The sequence below is a fragment of the Seriola aureovittata genome, chromosome 1 (genome assembly GCF_021018895.1).
Source record: "Seriola aureovittata isolate HTS-2021-v1 ecotype China chromosome 1, ASM2101889v1, whole genome shotgun sequence".
In the NCBI taxonomy this organism is placed as follows: Eukaryota; Metazoa; Chordata; class Actinopteri; order Carangiformes; family Carangidae; genus Seriola; species Seriola aureovittata.
This window is the reverse complement of record NC_079364.1, coordinates 1,292,946-1,312,254: the sequence shown is the minus strand read 5'-3', so window position 1 is coordinate 1,312,254 and position 19,309 is coordinate 1,292,946. Positions and strand designations below refer to the sequence as shown.

Sequence of the window (19,309 nt, the reverse complement as noted above, 5' to 3'; positions counted from 1 at the left end):
CCTGTCCTTCAGCCTGAACACTGAGCTCCTCCTGATGCCTCTGGTCAGTGTTGGAGACACTGTGGTCAGTGTCTGCTGCTCCCTGAGTCTCTGTGAGGTTTGGACCTTCAGCTCCAACAGGAGTCTCTGCTGCAGACGCAGCAGCCTGACGGACACTCGCTCTTTCTGGACACGAGCGGATCAAATGTCCCTCCGCTCCACATCCAAAACATTTTAAAGTGTCAGAAGTCACGTGAACAGTATAATCAAAATCCTCAATGCGATATCTAAAAACTATATTCAGTTCCTCGTTATTGTTTTTTAAGATCATGAACACCTGTCTTCTGAAAGACATGACGTGCTTCAGGTGCGGAGACTTGCAGCCGAGAGGGATCAGTCTGATCGGCGACACTAACTGTCCGTGTCGGCTCAGCTCCTTCTCCAGCATCTCATTCCTCAGAAACGGAGGTACGTTAGAAATAATAATTTTTTTAGCGGGGCTGACCAGAGACAGCACCGGAGTCAGAGTTCCTTTAATCACAACTCCACTTTCCACCAGCCCGTTCACTTTATCAATACTGTCCAGAAAAATAACCACAGCACTGTTCATCCTGGAGGCAGATTTAACACTGCCGTACCCCACAACTGCCCCCACAGCCAGGCTGCAGTCCTCCACCGACACACCGACAGCCGGAGAAAGCTTCACGGCGTGACGGCGAGTCAGCTTCTCCAACCCGGAGACGCCTCGCGCCGCCATGCTCGGCCGCGAGGCCGCGGCAGCAGCCGCCAAACAAAAACACAAATAATCCCACAAATACACAACTCACACAACTTTGATGACAGACAAAACAAGCACAAACTCATCAACAGTCACACAGTGGAAGAAAAATCTGAAAAAGTTTGAAAAAAAAACTTACAAACTTTCACAAACGCTCTCTGCAACACACCGCTCCTCTCACACCGCCATTCACTCAGAGAGAGAGAGAGAGAGAGAGAGAGGGAGAGAGAGAGGGAGAGAGAGAGGGGGGGGAGAGAGAGAGAGAGAGGGAGAGAGAGAGGGGGGGGAGAGAGAGAGAGAGAGGGGGGGGAGAGAGAGAGAGAGAGAGAGAAGAGAGAGAGAGGGAGAGAGAGAGAGAGAGGAGGGAGAGAGAGGGGGGGGAGAGAGAGAGAGAGAGAGGGAGAGAGACAGAGAGAGGGGGAGAGAGAGAGAGAGAGGGAGAGAGAGAGAGAGAGAGAGAGAGAGAGCCTGTGGTAAGAAACAGTTTGGGAAGTTTTGTCAGACACTGAGGGACGGTGAGGGACGGTGAGGGACGGTGAGGGACGGCGAGGGACGGCTGCGAGAGAGTGCAGTGTGAGAGAAGTGAGAGGTAAGTCATTTTCACGTTTGTCTGTCCAGAGGAGAGACTTCTCCTCTTCTCTACTTTTCTTTTCTCACTTGTTCTCCTTCCTTTTGTATTGTAGCTCCAGCGCAGATGTCAGTGAGTGTGCGGAGGTTTAATTTGATAAATCTGGAGCTTTGATGAGCTGAGTTTGTCTAATTAGAGGGATAAACCACAGCTAGGTTTCATTTATCTTGTGTGAATTGGTTAATGAATGTTGCACTTGGTTTACTTAACGGAGGGATTAGACTAATCATACTTGAGCTGACTGTTCACCAGTTGTGTGATTTGCTTATGAAGCCGCGTTGTCCTTTACGATCAGTAGTCTCATCAGTACGTGGTGACTGTGGAAACGTGGTGATGTGTGAGAACGAAGCTCTCTGATTGGCTGGGGGAATGTTTTTCCCTGGACCTCGATGAAAGACAGAAATAAACTTGTGGAGAAGAACAACATTTCAGAATACCAACCATTCCTCAAGCTATTCCCTCCCATAAGGTTTTCTTTTTTTTCTGGAGGGGTTTCAGGAACTTAAGGCCTCGCTGACTTCTCAAAGCCACGGCTGGCTGGCAGAGTGCAGAGGAATCCGCTGCCATACAATGTGCCCTTATGTTAGGTTAGCAGAGGTCTTAAATCCTCCCAGATGAAGCTGTTCCATATTACATGTGGCACATTAAAAATTAATCTCAACTCTAACGAAGGCAGTAAGGCTGTATAAAAGAGAAATCCATCCTAAGACAGACGGAGACGTTCCTTGTGTTCCTGCGTCTCATGGTGTTTGTCTTGCTGTTGCATCAGTGACGTCTGAGAGCACAAACATTTCTCAGTCCTTCAACAACAGCCACGCTAAACAACTGTTTTTTTATTGATAAAGTCTATATTTTCAGCTGATTCTCTGCTGTCATATGTGGAGGAATATGTTGTCATAGGGTGAGAAATGTCACTTTATGTGCAAAATATGTGCAGCTATAAGCTGCTGTGTGTTCTACTAAACCCATCTGAATACTAAAGGCTGACACCCTTCCTGTAGAAGCTGCTGGTTAGCGTAAGCCTCATTCTAGACCTCTAATCTGCTGCTCACATCTCCCTCTTTCTTCAGCAGTTCAAACAGAAATAAATATTATAACATACACTCAATTCCCGGGTTAGAAAGTAAACTTTAGCTAAAACAGCTGCAGTGTAATACAGCAGCTCTGAACAGCCTGAAACAGTCACCGTTAGCAGGGTGTAGTTTGTGGTGCTGTTGAGCTGTATTGTGTTTTACCATCAGGTTATTAGTCCATGTTATAAATGTGATTCATCAATCAGCACTCTATAAAATGAACATTAAAACCTTCACGGATGTTGGAAAGTTTATTGCAGGTCTGTTTTAATAGACACTTGGGTTTTAGCTAAGTGTACCTAATAAACTGGCAACTGTGTTTACATCAAAGCAGTGGAATATAAATAAACAGTTCATTTCTAATAAGGGTGTAAAAAAAACAAAATGGCAGTGGTCTGATTATTAGACTAGGGTAATGATATAATTACTTGATTCATCAATCAGCGGTTATAATCAATGAATCATCAATTCATTTATAAAGTAAAACACGAAACATTTGATGGTTACAGCCTATTAAATATTATGTCTTTCTTTTTTCAATTTCTTATCATAAATACAAACAAAAATACTTTTGAAGGCATTATTTAAGATAGCATAAGTAACTTTGTCGTCACCGTGGCAACAAAATCTTGTGACACCCACTGATCTGACCGACGCCTGATCCACGCAGCAAAATATGGATCGGGCCTGATTCCGATCCAGTGGATGGCATCGACACATCCCTTACAGTATTTTACTATTTTATAAACTCAGAGATTAATTGATAATCAATACCAATCAATAGATCATGTATATGTATACATATATATCTATATATATATATATAGATATAGATATATCTATATATATATGTATATTGTGTATATTACATTATTTCATTCATACACTGTCTATCTTGTTTATGCTTCTGAATGTTTTGTAAAGCGTCCTTGGGCGTCCTGAAAGGCACTTATAAATAAAATGTTTTATTACAATTATCGTTATTATTATTATTAGTGTCATCTCGGGAACTTACAAGGCGGCTTTAAGGAAAAGAGGCACAAATGACAGATGTATAAATGAGTGAATGAGTGTTGAACTGAAGGTCACAGGCTGATGAATCCAACAGTATAAAACTCTTTAAGGCACATTCTCCCTTTAGAAATGGGCTGGTGGCTCATGTTGTATGTATAAGCTAATGGCTGCTGCTCATGGCGGCTGCTGCTCATGGCGGCGGCTGCTCATGGCGGCGGCTGCTCATGGCGGCGGCTGCTCATGGCGGCGGCTGCTCTTGGCGGCGGCTGCTCTTGGCGGCTCACAGTGACAGCCTGTGACTGCCCTGACACATTCCAGGATGTGCACAGAGACAGTAAAGAGAAGGAGGCAACTTCCTCCCCCCACGTCCTCCCACATTTCATCATCTGCAGCGCGGCTGAACTGACGGCTCGGGACAGTTGGCAGCTGCCCTCTGTTTACTTTTATTCGCCCAAGACCAAAGCCGGGTGCCAATACACCAACTTATCATTCTGGGAGTGTGTGTGTGTTTTTTCTTCAAGCCTCACGGCCTCGAGATATTTTGAAGGAAGCAGTAAAAAAAAGGTTTGAGAGCAGAGGTTGTTTTTTTTAATGGTTAGAGTGAAACAGCTGGTGCCGTTTGTCCAGCTACAGCTCAGTGGCCGAGTCGTGGGCCTCTCTCTAGGTGTGGCAGCTCTCTGGATAATTGCCCCGAACACTGACTCCACTGAAGGTGGATATAACAAGGCTGCATTGTACTGCTGCTGCCTGCAGGTGTGTGTGCGTGTGTGAGTGTGTGTGTGTGCGTGTGTGAGTGCGTGTGTGTGTGAGTGCGTGAGTGTGAGTGTGTGTGTGTGTGTGAGTGTGTGTGTGTGTGTGTGTGTGTGTGTGTGTGTGTGTGTGCTCTGCTCTGAATTCACTAGCCCAGTTTTCCCTCCGTCCTGCGTGGCCTCAGTTCATTTCTTTCGGGCGGTCCCCGCTCCCTTTGTTCCCTCAGTATATTTCCTACCTGCAGTTTTCACCTTCATGTTCTCGCAGCTCACTTTTCTTCAGCGCTACCAGGAGAAGAAAGGGCTGTGAAGCGTAGGATTAAAAAATATGTTATGGTAACATTCAACGTGTAAGCTGTCTGTAGCTTCTGATTCTGAGCGTCACAGAAATGAAAAATGTATTGTCCCTTCAGGGAAATCGGGATTAAGGGAACACGAGGCGGCGATACAGGACGGGAGTCCAGTGTCCGACAAGAACACAATGTGAAACAAAGAAAAAAGATTTAGTTATCCTGTGATAAAGCTTAAACACTACACACTATACTGCAGACAATTAATTACAGGCACACTTCACCACAGCAGGTATGAAACTGAGACCAATATTAATTAATTACTGGGCCAGTATGAGATAAGATACAGGGAGATTAAACTTTAATGGTTCTGGTGGGTTAAATTAAGGAACTGCAGATGTTAGAAAATATAGAAAGCTGCCGCCTTTAGAAAAGAGATTGGATATCAGGTTGTTACTGCTGGAGGTGTTTAACGTAACGAAAGAAAGAAAGAAAGAAAGAAAGAAAGGATTGGGTTTTACGGGGAGACCGTGTGGGAGCGTGTCTATAAATCCATGTGGCGTGAGGCTTGTTTCCGTGTGGGTCGTGTGAGGAGCAGATCTGTTTAAAGTTGCCCTCAACGATAAGAAAGGGAAATCAGTGGGAGTGTGTTTGACAGACACAGTCACAGCAACAACAATCTGCATTTCACCGCACATGCTCGATGTCACACATGCCTCTTCTCTTGTTTTTCAGCCTGTCCTCTCAGGACGCGAGGACACGGCCTCTTACGCTCTGAAGGGTCTATTTCGTCTCCACTGTTTCCCCCCGTGTTGAGAGCGCTGCTGAGAAAACCACAAGCCGCAACCACACTCCCTCTCTGCCGCTGACTCCCAGTCTCACGCCCAGTTTAACACAGAAAAAAATACAAAGCAGGTTGTTTTTCTCTTCCCTCCCCTCACTACATTCTCTTGATGTTTCCTCCCCGGCTCACACCCTTTATCTTGCTCCATCCACCATAATTTACTCCTCGTAGCTGCCACACTCAGCCATATATTGCATTTAAGCTTTTGTTTAGACTCCTTAGTTTCCTTTGAAGGCGATAAAAATAGCAGCAAGCATTTACATTCTGTATATAGCTGCTTCTTTTTAGCCTTGTTGGTGGTGCAACTGCAGCCTGATCTTTACATAACATGTCATTTTGCACTGCACGGTGAATTCTTTAAATCTGTAGGAATCCTCACAAAGCTTCCTCTCCTCAAGCTCTTTTCTTGATATGAATATTTTCTTTTGTCACATCGGAGCGCCCGCGCTGAATGCAGCATCTCCAAGAGCTTCGCTCTCATTTACATTCATTTCTGGCAGCCACTCATGGCCAGTCCACGCTGATCCTAATAGATTTAGTCTAACTTTATTGAGGCCGACTCCCCGGACGCGGCTCATGCTATAGCCTCAGAGTGAAAATCAATGTTCATGACTTTTAAAATGGAGAGCATCTGTCTACTGGATCTGAAGTACAACGCCTTCAGAAAGTTTCCAAACCCCGTATCGTCCTCGAGTGTGCTCCACTGAATACAAAGTAAACTGGGATTAGTGGTTGACAACTGACACAGAATATCTTATGATGAAAGTTTGGATGCAGCAATAATTTTTCTTTGTTTTCCCCAATTTATTTAAGAAAATGAAAAATGAAAAATCCCCTTTAAATAGAGACGATTTGTGGCTGAATGATCCGCGGCTCTTCTCAGATGCATCTTTGTGTAAAATCTTTGGGGATTTTCTTTTTTTAAACAGTAGAAAATGCAGCAGTTTCTCTCCGGCTCGACAGGGAGTGAACAGCCTCTTCAAGACACTGCAGACTCTCTGAATGGGATTCATTCAAGCCTGTGCTCTTGTGTTTTTGGCTCGATCGCTCGACCTCTTTCACATTCTGGTGCTGAGGCCGCTCCGGTCTGTTCTGTGACTGGTCCTCATGCACTTCCTGTGTGCGGAGCTGAAACTCCACAACGAGCTGAGGCCTCCGATTCCCGCGCACAACTCTGCTGTCATTTCATATCAGTCTTCTCTTGATCTGACGTCGTCGCCTCAGACATCTGAGCGGAAGCACCAAACACAAACGCACACATTGGGATAATTTATGCGACGTTTAATGCAGCTGTTTCATTACAGTTAAAAAGCTGGGTTTGTTGTTTGGTATAACGTTAATGAGAATAATTTTGCCTGGTGCCTTCAGACTCTTTCATCTGGTATTCTGCAGGCTGCGAGCTGCTGGCATGTGACCCCCTCCCCAGTTGTTGCTTGGTGGCGGCGTCGTCCTCTTGTTAAGATTTCCTATCACATCAAAGGAGCTCTGACTTTGACTCTTCATCCGTCTCCTGACCAATGCACCAATGCAGGGACTTTTTCTTCTTTTTCCAGCTCTGTGTGTTTGTACGTCTGGTACTAAGAAGAAACTATGTACTTGTAGTTTCTCCCTCCTGCTGCGTACTGTTAAACTTTTGTTTGGAGAGCTTGTTTCTGGGTGAATGAACGTGTAGCTGCTCACTGTCGTCTGCGACATCACGTATGATGTGGTTGGTTTTACACCATGTGCAGCTATTTGAAGAGAACTACTCAACAAACGAGTTCAAGCTGCAGAAAAATCTCAAAGACATTCAAGGCAAACTGAATGAAGCCCTGATGTGAAGTGTCACTGCAAGGCTTTGAATAATTATTACTTCAAAACGCCTCAGCTTATCATTTTTAATTCATTTGTAAACAACTATAAATAAACCAAAGCGAAACACTTTCACATTGGTGGGTTCGTTGTGTAGAGCACAAACATGAAACGTCCTAATTCCTTTCAGTTGATGTTAAGGTTGAAGAGAACCTTCAGAACCGTGTTGTATTATCCTGATCAGCCAGAAAGGCCCGAACATGGAGTCTCTTTATTTTCCTCTCAGCTGCTGGGAGCTGCACAGACCTTTTCCCTCCTCACTGTTACTCATTATTGCATTTTCTTGATTTGCCATATTCTTAATATGTCACATCGAGAACGCTGACTAACAGAACATCTTGTTTTCCTGCCATTCGGGATGATTCATCAGGTTATATCCCCCAACAGCTGACGGGGGCTAATGCCACACGTCATTAGTCCCTGTTAGCGATAATTGTCCCCGCTCTGTAATTAACCCTCATGTAGAGGCTTTTGTTGTCTTGATTACTGTGCCCTTTGTAAGGTTTGCTCTATTGTGGCCAATCCACACACACACACACACACACACACACACACACACAGACACACACACACACACACACTCACAGACACACACACTCACACTCACACACACTCACACACACTCACACACACTCACAGACACACACAGACACACACACTCACACTCACTCACAGACACACACACTCACACTCACACACACTCACACACACACACACACACTCACACACACACACACACAGACACACACACACACACTCACACACACAACACACACACACACACACACAGACACACACACTCACACTCACACACACACACTCACACTCACACACACACACACACACACACACTCACACTCACACACACACACACACACACACACACACTCACACACTCACACACTCACACACACACTCACACACACACACACACACACGTCTGGTTATGGTGAATGTGGCCTTTGGGCCGCAGCATCAGTTTGACTGTTGGCCACAGACGCAGAATGAAAATGTGCAAAATGCCCTGAAGAGACTAAAAAGAGAGAGAGAGGAAAACAAAGCGATGCTTCACCGTCCCAGAGACACGACAAACACCCAGAGAGAGAAACTAAACTACACCAAACAAATACACCACCCCCCCTCCGGCGTGCAGGAGGCTTTTCCCGCCTGTGCCCCGAGGCCCTTTGTCTGATTATCCATCTGTGCGTGTAGACGAGACAAAGGAAGTCGCAGCGTTGTCTTCTGGAAAAACGCTTTGAGACGGAGACACGCGGACGTCACGTCTCACCTGAGGAGTGACGGAGGACAGAACGCGTTTGTGTTCCTATCTAGGTCTGTGGTATAATTAACATTCACAGTCTGTCACACCGTAGTCCACGGTGACTTGTTCTCATTGAAAAGTTCACAAGGTACTTCTTTACTGCCACAGCCTGCGGATTAGTTGCCATGGAAACAAAGCTGTCGGAAGTCAGGAGGAATTGGTTACCCGATACTTGGGTGGAGGACGCGTTACGGGGGAAGTTTGGAGAGTGTTGTTGACAGAGGCTCCGCAGCTCTGACGGAGGTTTATTGGAAAAACTTGGAGGTGTGTTTCTCCTCTTCCTGCTCCCGCTCTCCCGCCTCGTTCACCATGTTTGCTTTCTGTGTTTCGCTGTAAATTCTCTACAACTAATTTGTGCCGACGCGCTCGTCAAGTGGAGAGCTTAAAAACAAACGTTTAAAACAGAGGGAGAAAAAACAAACAGAAAGTCATAGCCCTCGCATTAATAACCCGATAATTCCTCCATGAATTATTCACGGAGAGGAGCTACAGTCTGTTTGCTTTATCTGTCCAGGCTGTGGTATCACTCCTGACTTCACCTTCACTTGTTTGCATATTACTAACTCCTAGCGCTCCGTCATGAGCTCATTCTGCAGCTTTTATTCATTAGTGCTTCAAAAGAATCACTAATAACGCCGCACATTGTGTCTGATATCCACAACGAAAGCTAACACGGCTCATCCTGTCGTGCACTGCTGCTCCTCTAGTGCCGGAACAGGGAGTCTTATTAAGAGAGGGCAGCCTGGTTGTTTCTGGTGCAGTGGCTTGTTGGGGCTCCTGTGGTTGGAGCTGACACAGCCCCCCCCCCCCACTGATGAGGGTGAGACCGGTGGAGCTCCAGCTCGCAGTGTGGCGGTCGGCCACAGGGGGCTGAACGAGTCTGTGGTGAGCAGAGCTGCATGATGCTCAGGGAGAGACTGGAAATCAAAATATAACGTCATAAAAACATATCTACATGAAATATGTATTTGAATGTTCTGTGGGAGAAAATAAATCAGATGAAACCTTCTGCAATTTAAAGTTACAGTCTCTAACTATCCCACAGTAAAAACAGCCGGACCGATGCTCTACATGTTGTTGACTTGTGTTCTTACGTTATCACAGATGTTTCCAGCAACTCAAGCCAGAGCAATCTGAGTGTGATCATGGCGTCATGGGAGAATCATAAAACACAACAAATCTGTGAAAGAAAAGTATTACCCGACAGAGTTTATTCCTTTTCTTCAGATTCCTTGATCATTTTTTACTTCTTTACTTCTTCAGGAGCAAAAGTAAAGAACAAAATCCACCTTTGTTTGAACTGGTAAGAATAAGAAATGGTGTATGCAGCGGGGGGGCTCTGTGCAGCCAGTGCTGCTGCTGCTGCTGCTGAGAACAGCTTGATAAATGCTCTCTCCTGTTAGTGCCCATCAGTGACTCAGCCCTTTCAAAATCAAATACATATTTTGCGACTTGAGGCCATAAACAAGATGGAGGTGCAAAGTGCAGAGAGACAGAAAAACATCCTGTTGGTCTTTTCCACAGTAAGAAAAATAAAGACTGAAAACAGAAGAAAAGATTAGAAGAGATGAACGATGGAAATCTACTTTCTGCCCATGTGACCTGTGGACACACAGCCAGGCTTTCCCTCTCATCATGGCTTTAAACAGCTGACAGTCTTAACAACAGTTTCACAGATCAGGTGCTCGCTTTTCCAATTTCTCTTTTTCTCCTCGTAGCATATCGCCGATCCGGCCGACACCTAACAATCTGCCGGCTGGTTTCATTCCATTCAAAGCGCGCCGCCTACCTTCGCCGGGCTCGCAGTCATAATGAAGCGCCGCTGTCTCACCACATCACAGACGCTCCACTAACAGTCGTGTTGATGATTGGAGGCGGAGGCGTCCTGTGCGCTTGTAAAGAAATCCTAACAATATCCACTACGGCCGGTTCTTCAAGGTGTGCCAGATAGAAACACCTATTACAATAGATTGTGATTACTACGCATCAAAGCAACACGGCGTGTAACGTCTGAACAACAGGAGGTAGATATGAAAGCCTGTTTGATGTTTTTATTCTTTTTCATGGTCACGTTTTGTAGTTGAAAGAAAAAGCTGCAGAGGAAAACACAACAACCAATCAGCTGCTTGGTAACCAGCTCCTTTAAAGGGAGTGATCCTGTTCACTCTCTCTCTCTCTCTCTCTCTCTCTCTGTGGACAAATCATTTACTACACAACACTGACCTCTGTCCGCCGGCCGACCTCTGCTGGACCAGGTGCACATCTGGATCCATGTTGTGTCTGAGCTCAGAGGACTGATTCTAAAGAAATGTGAGTGAGAAAAACTACCAAATATATTAAATTAAATCCTGACTCACGTCTGTGTCTCTTGTGCTGAGCAGAGCAAACTACTGGCATCCACTCATTAATAATCTCACACAGTCACTGGAGCGCGAATAAACAGACAATATATTAAAACTTAACTGCGAATGCGTCTGTGTTTCAGAGTTAGTCGTATTCATGAAGTGGGAAATATGTGATGCTAACCCTAACTGATGCTAGCTCCCCGATGACATCATCATTACTGCATCCTCCGCCAGGACTCACGCTCACGCCACCACATCACTGAACGGAGCGACCGACGTGGTGAACAACCAGACTCTCCAAACTGCTGTTTGATGAAGAGTCACCGTTGTCGTTGTGCCGGTTGTGTCACGTCACCATAGCAACACAATCAAACAGTCACCAAAGGATTACCAAATTATGGCTAGCTACTGTGAAAACAGGCGAGGTTTATCTGAGCAGGTTTTTAGCTCGGCCCTTTATTTCATCACCCGCACGAAACATCAGCACAAAAGGGATCCATTAAAGAAATGCTTTGTGTCATCGTGTTGCAGCCGGCGAGCGGCAGGTCTCCTGGTGGCGTTAAAATCCATTTCAGCCTCGTCAGTTTTATAGCAGAAGTTGCTCAAGGTAAGCTCATCCTTCACCTCGGGCCGCAGTGACTTTGCCGCCACTCTGCAACAGTTATTTTCATACTTTCTAACACAAACGCATGTATTGATTCTAACATTAACAGACATTACCAGCTCCAGCTGCTCGCAGCCTGTCAGCTTGAATACAGCTGCATCTCGCCGCCCTTGGGTCTCGCACTGCGGCGCGTTGCATTGTGCTGTGTTGAAACACGATCGACGGCCTCGGGAGAACACGGCGGGCCGAGGTCCTTCAGGAAAAGATGGAGCTCAAACACGCCCGCACGCCAACACAAATACCTGCTCACACAAACACACACTCACGCATCAATTAATGTGGCTTGCCAAGTTGTTTCATGTCGGCTCCAGGGACTTTATCACTGGTTATCTCTCTGGTGCTCCATGTCAGGTCTGCCTACACACAGCCACCTGTCTGAACACTCCTCTGATGAGATTACTCACACTGGGACTTCAGATGTGTGTGTGTGTGCATGTGTTTTGATGTGATACTCTTGTACGGCTGTGAATGAGGGAGGACAGATGTCTGTGTGTGTGTCTGTGTGTGTGTGTGTGTGTGTGTGTGTAGAAGAATGAAAACAGTGGATTCATTTGAACCGTTCTGCCTGTTTATTACTGCACACTCAGTGATTTCAAGGAAATTATACAACAGTGACTGGAGTAAATGCAAATTATTAGATTCAGCGCATTATGCAGACGTTCAGCTAAATGAACATATTCACACAAAGACAGTCAGAGCGTCTCATTGTGCTTCAGCAGCAGACGTCCGCAGACATAAAACCATCAGCGTGTTTATTAATCTTCATACATATATTGTCATTTCAAAGATGCTGATAAGTGCGATGCTTCCTGAATGCCCACACACACACACACACACACACACACACGCACATGCACACGCACACACACACACACACACACACATGCATTGAGGATTTAAGCACTTAAGCATCCATTATGTTCTCGGGGTGATAACAGCGGGACTGATTCTACTTGCAGTGAATATAATCTGTGAAATAAACAACGCAGACGGGACAATAAAAGAATAAAAGACTGTTTGGGAGGCGAAGTTACATTTCTGACATCAGGAAAATAGATTTTCACAAATCAGATTTAAACTATTGATCTAATAGTCGAGTCAGATAAAAAGTCAGTGTGTGGTGTGTTGTGTGTGTGTGTGTGTGTGTGTGGCATTGAAATGAGACAATCCAATTGGCTCTTCACTGAACACCATGGGACACGCCGCCACAGCAGAGACTGGTGGAGTAAACCTTTAAAACGACTCCACCTGCGGACGAGTTTTACCCGGATCCTCTCGCTCAAACACAATCTCGTTAAAACCAGAATCGTGTGAAAAGATTTTTTCTCTTTTCTTGTTTGAGGCGTATAATCTGAGAGTGGGAGTCGTGTACTGTATGTGTGAGCCTGTCAACTTCCTGTCTTGATGTCAACACACTGGCGGTGGTTTGCACATGTGGCGTAGCTGGTTTTTCTACGTGTGTGTGATATGTGCTTGTGTCTGTAAAAATAGATGGATGTGTGTTTTCTCCTGAGGGGGTTTTTCTTCCCTTCATGTCCATAAATACACGTCCACACTGACGCCATATCTGTGTGTTCTTGGGCAGCGTTTGACTGGCACGCGGGGTAATAACCTTCCTGCTGGGACGGATTAGCGGCAGAATGCAAATCTCAGATGTGACACATGTGCATACATCATGTTCGCAGGTGCGGAGGTTTGTTCAGAGGTGTGGGCCAGAGATCAGAATCGGTCATGAAGCCGCTGACACCACATACGGCACAAATGTTTGATGAATTGATGGAGATATTGACGAAGATGAACGGATGCAGGTATTTATAGCTTTAAATTAGCGTCGGGTGCCAGGCTACAGATATTTTCCTCACACATGATTTTGCCGCGGCTGACTAATGCTGCAATTTGGATGTCGTTTCCTTGTCAATCTGTGAAGCGGGAAAAGAATGATTAAGTCAGAGACACTGGTTGTTTGCTTGTGTGTGGGTAATTACATCACATGAACTGGACTAATGAGAAAGCCACAAAGTGTAAATAATGGAAGCCAGTCATCCACTGTTTTATCTTGATAACAGCTTGGACATGTTAATCACCAGCCTGCGACCATCATCACACACACACAGTGACGTGGATATATTAACCATTAACCTGGGACGCTGTTCGACAGAATACGTGATAAAGTGAATTTTCACATCCTATAAAGTAACGTATTCATCCACTCTACAAGACGACGAGTCACTGCGTCAGTTGAGAAGACCCGACGCAATCTAGTCTAATCCCACAATAACCAAACCACAAAATGACCTGTGATGGAAGCACAGGGGCAGGAAACGGAAGGTAACGTGACGCCGGACGCCACGAAGCGGCGCTGCGAGGCTTGTTGTGTCTGTCGGCCGCTGGGATTCTCTCGGCTCTGTTCCTGTCAGCAGCCTGATGTTTTCCTTCGCTGAACTTGAACCTAACCTTAATGTAACCTTAACCGCAGAGGGAGCTGGTTCGGCAAACACCGGTGTAATGGGATGGAAACACTATCTGAAGAGGGAGCGAGATGGACAGGAGAGACACTCTGACTTCCTCTTAGAGTGAATGTGGAACCAGTAACCTCCTGAATTTCTAGCAGCTGTGACAGTGAGTGGCTGTTTTCACCTTGAGAATGTGTGTGTAGGTCATCATGGCTGAATGAGGTCCTACTGAACTATCACAGGTGTGTGTGTGTGTGTGTGTGTGTGTGTCAGGTGTGTAGTTGAGATCAAAATGAAAGCCGAGTTTGAAGATGGGTGTAAAACCCAGACTGTAAATGAAGATGGATGTCGCCTCTGTGACGTCACCCACAGGTTTCTGAAGAGCGGTTTTGAAGCACAGAGTGAGCTGCTCCGCCGTCGCCCTCTTGGCACTGTGTGACTCCGCCCCCTAACTCCCAGCTGATCCAAATATGAGCAAAGAGGAGGGGCGTTTGTGGAGCTGAGACTTCGGAGCGTGACGACTTGTGGCGAGCATTCGCTCCCCCACCTGTCACTCAAAGAGGCCACGCCCTCTCATGGGTCAGAACATCCAGATGTTTACGAGCGTTGCAGCTGATGTGATCTGTAGTTTACACTTTGGTTCTTTGTGATGATTAAACAGGTGCTCCACCTACCAGGTGCTGGTAGGTGGAGCCAGACTAGCTGTTTCCCCCTGTTTCTGCTTAAGATAAGCTAAGCTAAGCTAAGCTAAGCTAACTGGTTGCTGGCTGAGGCTTTCATTATATGAAATGAACAGATGTGACAATGGTATTAACACTCTTATAATTCTTGGCAAAAAAAGTGTAATTTGCACAAATGTCAACGTTAAAACTAATTAATGACAATCAAACAACAAGATGCTAAAACAGCGCTAACCGTCAGCTACGCAGAAGACAAACAACAACAGACGTGATGGAAGGGGACGTAATGTGTGCAGAAGAATATTCAGTGTCAGAAAAAATATAAAATAATCATAATTTGACCCCGTCGCCTACAAAGGTTGGTTATATTGGCTCCAGTCCTGGTTCTCTTCAGTTACTGCTGTTCTTCAGTCTGTTGATGCAGTTTGTGTTTCACAGTTTTGTTTTTCCGGACTGTTCCTCTTGATATATTATAATATTGCCGTTGATTTTACTGATGCATCTGCAGTTTGGTCACAGTTGTTTTGACCCTGTTGGAAGCTCATTTGTAAATCAATGTGTTGATTACCAGACCTCTTTTAAAGCTCATAAATGCTGCTAATGAGCACTAATGTTGACTTACCCATTTAGCAAAATTGTACTAGTGATTGTGTTATTTTGAAAGTAGATTCAAAGTCCTGTTTAGAGTATTTGTTTTCCCCCTGGGGCTCGTGACTCTCACAAATAATGCACAATGCTGATTTGCTCCTGAAAAACAAGGGACAGCTCCACGTGCAGCAACTAGAATGGATGAATATTTCAAGACTCTTTGCTCTTAATAATTAAGCATTATTTTATATTTAACCTGTGTTTGAGTTAGTGTTTGTACAGTAATCACAAGCTGACAAGCCTTAAAATATACATGAAAATGATGGTCACTGATATAATTAGATGCTTTATTAAAGCTAGATCTATGCATTGCTTCCCGTGTTGTCTTGTTTGAGAGCATGAGGAGACACGTACTCACTGATAACAACTTCAAAACTAATTAGCAGGGTTTTTTTCCATGGAGGCAGCCTGTGCTATAAAAATTGTATAAATAATTAAAGCTCAATTTCCTCAGTTCACCTTCGCTGTAATTTGGTAGTTTGCCTTCAGGCTGTCTGAACCAGCCCCAAAACAAATGCTGAGGACGCACATCCATCCTGTCTGGCTGATCCCTCCACCTGCTGCTACTGAACACTCAACAACCAGGAACCCACAAGGACCACAAGTTCACTTCCTGTTCAGCAAATGACTCTTTACAGAATAAGACTGACATCTTTCCATGTTTTCTTTTATTTTTACGGCCAACAAATCCCATGAAAAGACCAAGAGCCACGTGTTATTCCATTAAACACCTTCTTCAAGCTCTCAGATATTTTCTTTTCATTTATGCATGAGCAGATCTGTTCAGATTAAAGTGTGTGTGACGTCAGAAAACTTGAACCAATAGGAAAGATAAAGGTATAAAATGTGCAACAGGAGAGCGAAGGAAACGTCAGTGGACCTCAGTCTCTAAGTCATCTCCTGAAAACAAAGCTGTGATTTCTTTGCAAATGCTCCTCAAACTGAGAAAACGGTGCATTGTTGGGGACTAAGTTCACAGAGGAGCAGACAGATGTGTATCTGGGATTAGAGTATAGACTGAAGTGGCCACGTTCACTGTGAGAAAGGATCATGTGCAACAGTGGAGCTGTGAGGTGCAGATGAAAAATAAAATGTTCTGGGCTCCGGCTTCACTGGCAACAGATCAAAACAATTCCAAGGTCATCCTACGAGCATTTTCTGGAGATTTCAACCGTATCAAGTGATTTGTCTGAGAGGATGGAGTTCGGGCAGTTGTCTCGCAGTTGGCCGTGTTGACATGGGAGCTCAGTCGCTGTTATGATTTTATCCATGACACTTTAAACCTGCATGAACTGATTTCTCTTTTTTTTTTTTGGGCCACTTGAAGGCAGTTGAAACAAGCTGTGACCACAGCACAGACACATCACCTGATCTATAATGCTGTTTCCTCGGGGGTGGGGGGGTGATGGAGCCGCAGCAGATATAATGCGCTATAGAAAAGCTAAATTCAGGTGATAATCCCACTGAGCTCATACCTGCTCTCAGCTTGAGGCTCTGTTTATTTGCTCTGTCAGTTTGGGCGGCTGTGTCTGATCTGCTAAACAATCCCAATATTACTGCTTTGTTTTTGACTCCTGCTGCTTTCATGTCTGGTAATCCTCTCAGAAAGACGCTGGAGATCCTAAAAGACTGTTCTTAACCAGGTCCCATCCCCCCGGAGAAACACACACAGAAACCAAAGGCCTGCAGTCTGCCATGTTTCCTGAAGAGCCGCTCCAGGATGAATCATGATTATTTTTAACAGCGGTTTGGTTTATAACAGTATCTCACGGCAGGTGAGCATCCAGGTGTTTCATCTCAAGTTTTTCTTCCAAAAGAGGCAGACCTTTCAGATGTGTGATGTAAACGTTCACGGTGACCACAGTCGCTGTCCTCTCTGGAAGAAATACCGACTTCTGCCAGCGACCAGCAAATAACAGCAACAACGTTCGGGCAAACAGCCAAACAGCAGAAGGGAATCAGCCCCAACTTGGCACCAAATTTGTGCCGTAGCTCTCACTGACGGAGGCGTTCGCCGTGTGTGTTGTTGTTTTCCCACACTCACATGACATTGAAAGCGTCTTATAGCGTTCCACATAATTTTAAAACTATTCTTTCCGGCCATTAAGCCTCATAACCAACATCCAATGACAATGTGACAATGTGTGTTGATGAGCCCACAGAGAATCATCAGCTGAGTCAGCAGCTCGTTGTTCCACAGACCACGTCTCAGCTTCTCTTTGAGCTCTCAGGGCCGCCGTAGTTTTCACTGAAAATGCTCTAAAAAGCCGCTTTACACAACCTGCTCGTTGTTTTGGCTGGAAAACCGAAACCATGAGCTGAGGGACGCTACAGGGCGACGAGCGCCTCCTTTCACATCCTTTCATCAGCTGTTAAAATAAAACATCTTGACAAGAGCAGCTTTGAGCTTTTCTCTTTGGTTTTTTCACAATCTGTTACCTACAAGGTCAAAAGTAAATGTTCTCTGCTTAAGAGGAATGTACGCCATGCGTCGGCTGTGGGTGGACGGGTCAGCAGAGAGCAGCTTCTTCTTAAAGCCCTGAAACTAACCAGCTTCCAAACAGCAAAACATCCAACAATGGTTAGATACTTATTTTCCTTGTCTTCATTCCTCTTTTCCACAACGAATGGAGGAAGGTGTGGAGCCGTTCTCTCTGACGCCCACATCCATACTCTTTGCATGTACATCACTTCTGTTTGGCGTGCTGTGTAATTACATGTTAAACAGATGCCATGGAACAATAGGTGGCTCACAGGCTTTTCATGCTTATTTAATTGTTTAGAGTCCGCTCATAAAAATCCTCATGTTGAATGAATGTATTAATGAAATATCACAGTTAACAACGGTAATTAAAGCTGAATCATGTTGCACGAAGGTGTTAAGTCATCACATTTAACTAATGGTGACCGATGTGTGATGTGTTAATTTTTCACTCTCTGGCTTTGTGGATTCATATTATTCATTCATGATGGTTAATGTGTGTGTTCGTTTTTTAAATTAATGTTTAATTTACAATCTTAGCCGTTTGGGAACAATGTCAGGATTGTAAGCTGCACAGCTCTGGCCTCGGTGTTACCCTGTGATCGATATCAGTGTAATCGGACCTAAACGCCGCTGCGACTCCCGGGAGAGAAATGTCAGTCCGTCAGTTAATTGGTCCAAAATTAAATATCTTGACAAATAATGGATGAACTGTCATGAAATCTGCTGCAGACATTCATGGTCGTCAGTGGTGGAGGAAGTATTCAGATCATGTTGGACAGATTTAGCTGCTTATTAACCGCCCTGTTAAACTTTAGCACTTTTACATATTAACCTCAAATTTGGAAACCACTAAATCTAAAACGTGCATTGGATGTCCTGTATTTTGATGGACATTAATAGGTGAAGTAATTTATGCTCATATATTTAAGGGTACAAGTGCCTTCTCCAGTTGAAGCCATTAACCTGCTTGTGTGATGTTTACAGGAGTTACTGAGCGTTAAATAGAGGCATGTAAAATCAGCTGGAAGTGAGTCCACAACAGCTACTGCAGGAAAGAGCTGAGTATAAAGAAAATATAAAAATACTTCATTATAGGTAAATGTTCTGCATTCAAAATTCTACTTATGTAAAATTTCCTTAAAAGTACTCTTTATGCTGAATGTGTTGTATTTTCATATTGTTTTTGATGGATTTACAAGTGAGTTATTAAAATGTTTCAGCACGTTATGAAGCGAATTTATCAAACTATTATCAGACATATATTTTTTTATGTAAAATGTTAATTTGAAAAATAATTCGAAAATATAACTGTTCGATAAATCTAACAGAAAAAAGGGAGTAGAAGCCGTGGACTGTGAATAAAGACGGACGTCGTCTCTGTGACGTCACCCACAGGTTTCTGAAGCTCAGAGTGAGCTGCTCCACGGCCGCCATATTGGCAGTTTCTGACTCCGCCCCCTAACTCCCAGCTAACCCAAAAATGGAAAAGGAGGTGGGGCGTATGTGG

At 44.7% G+C, this 19,309-nt stretch overlaps 1 protein-coding gene across 1 annotated transcript in view; it reads left to right on the top strand.

The window, feature by feature from the left end:
- The first annotated feature begins 1,157 nt into the window (after positions 1 to 1,157).
- Positions 1,158 to 19,309, top strand: part of tspan4a (tetraspanin 4a) — a 126,836-nt gene continuing 108,684 nt past the window's right edge. The window contains exon 1 of the mRNA XM_056373294.1: positions 1,158 to 1,346. The gene's annotated coding sequence lies outside the window, so the exon portion shown is untranslated. The remainder of the gene's footprint in view (positions 1,347 to 19,309) is intronic.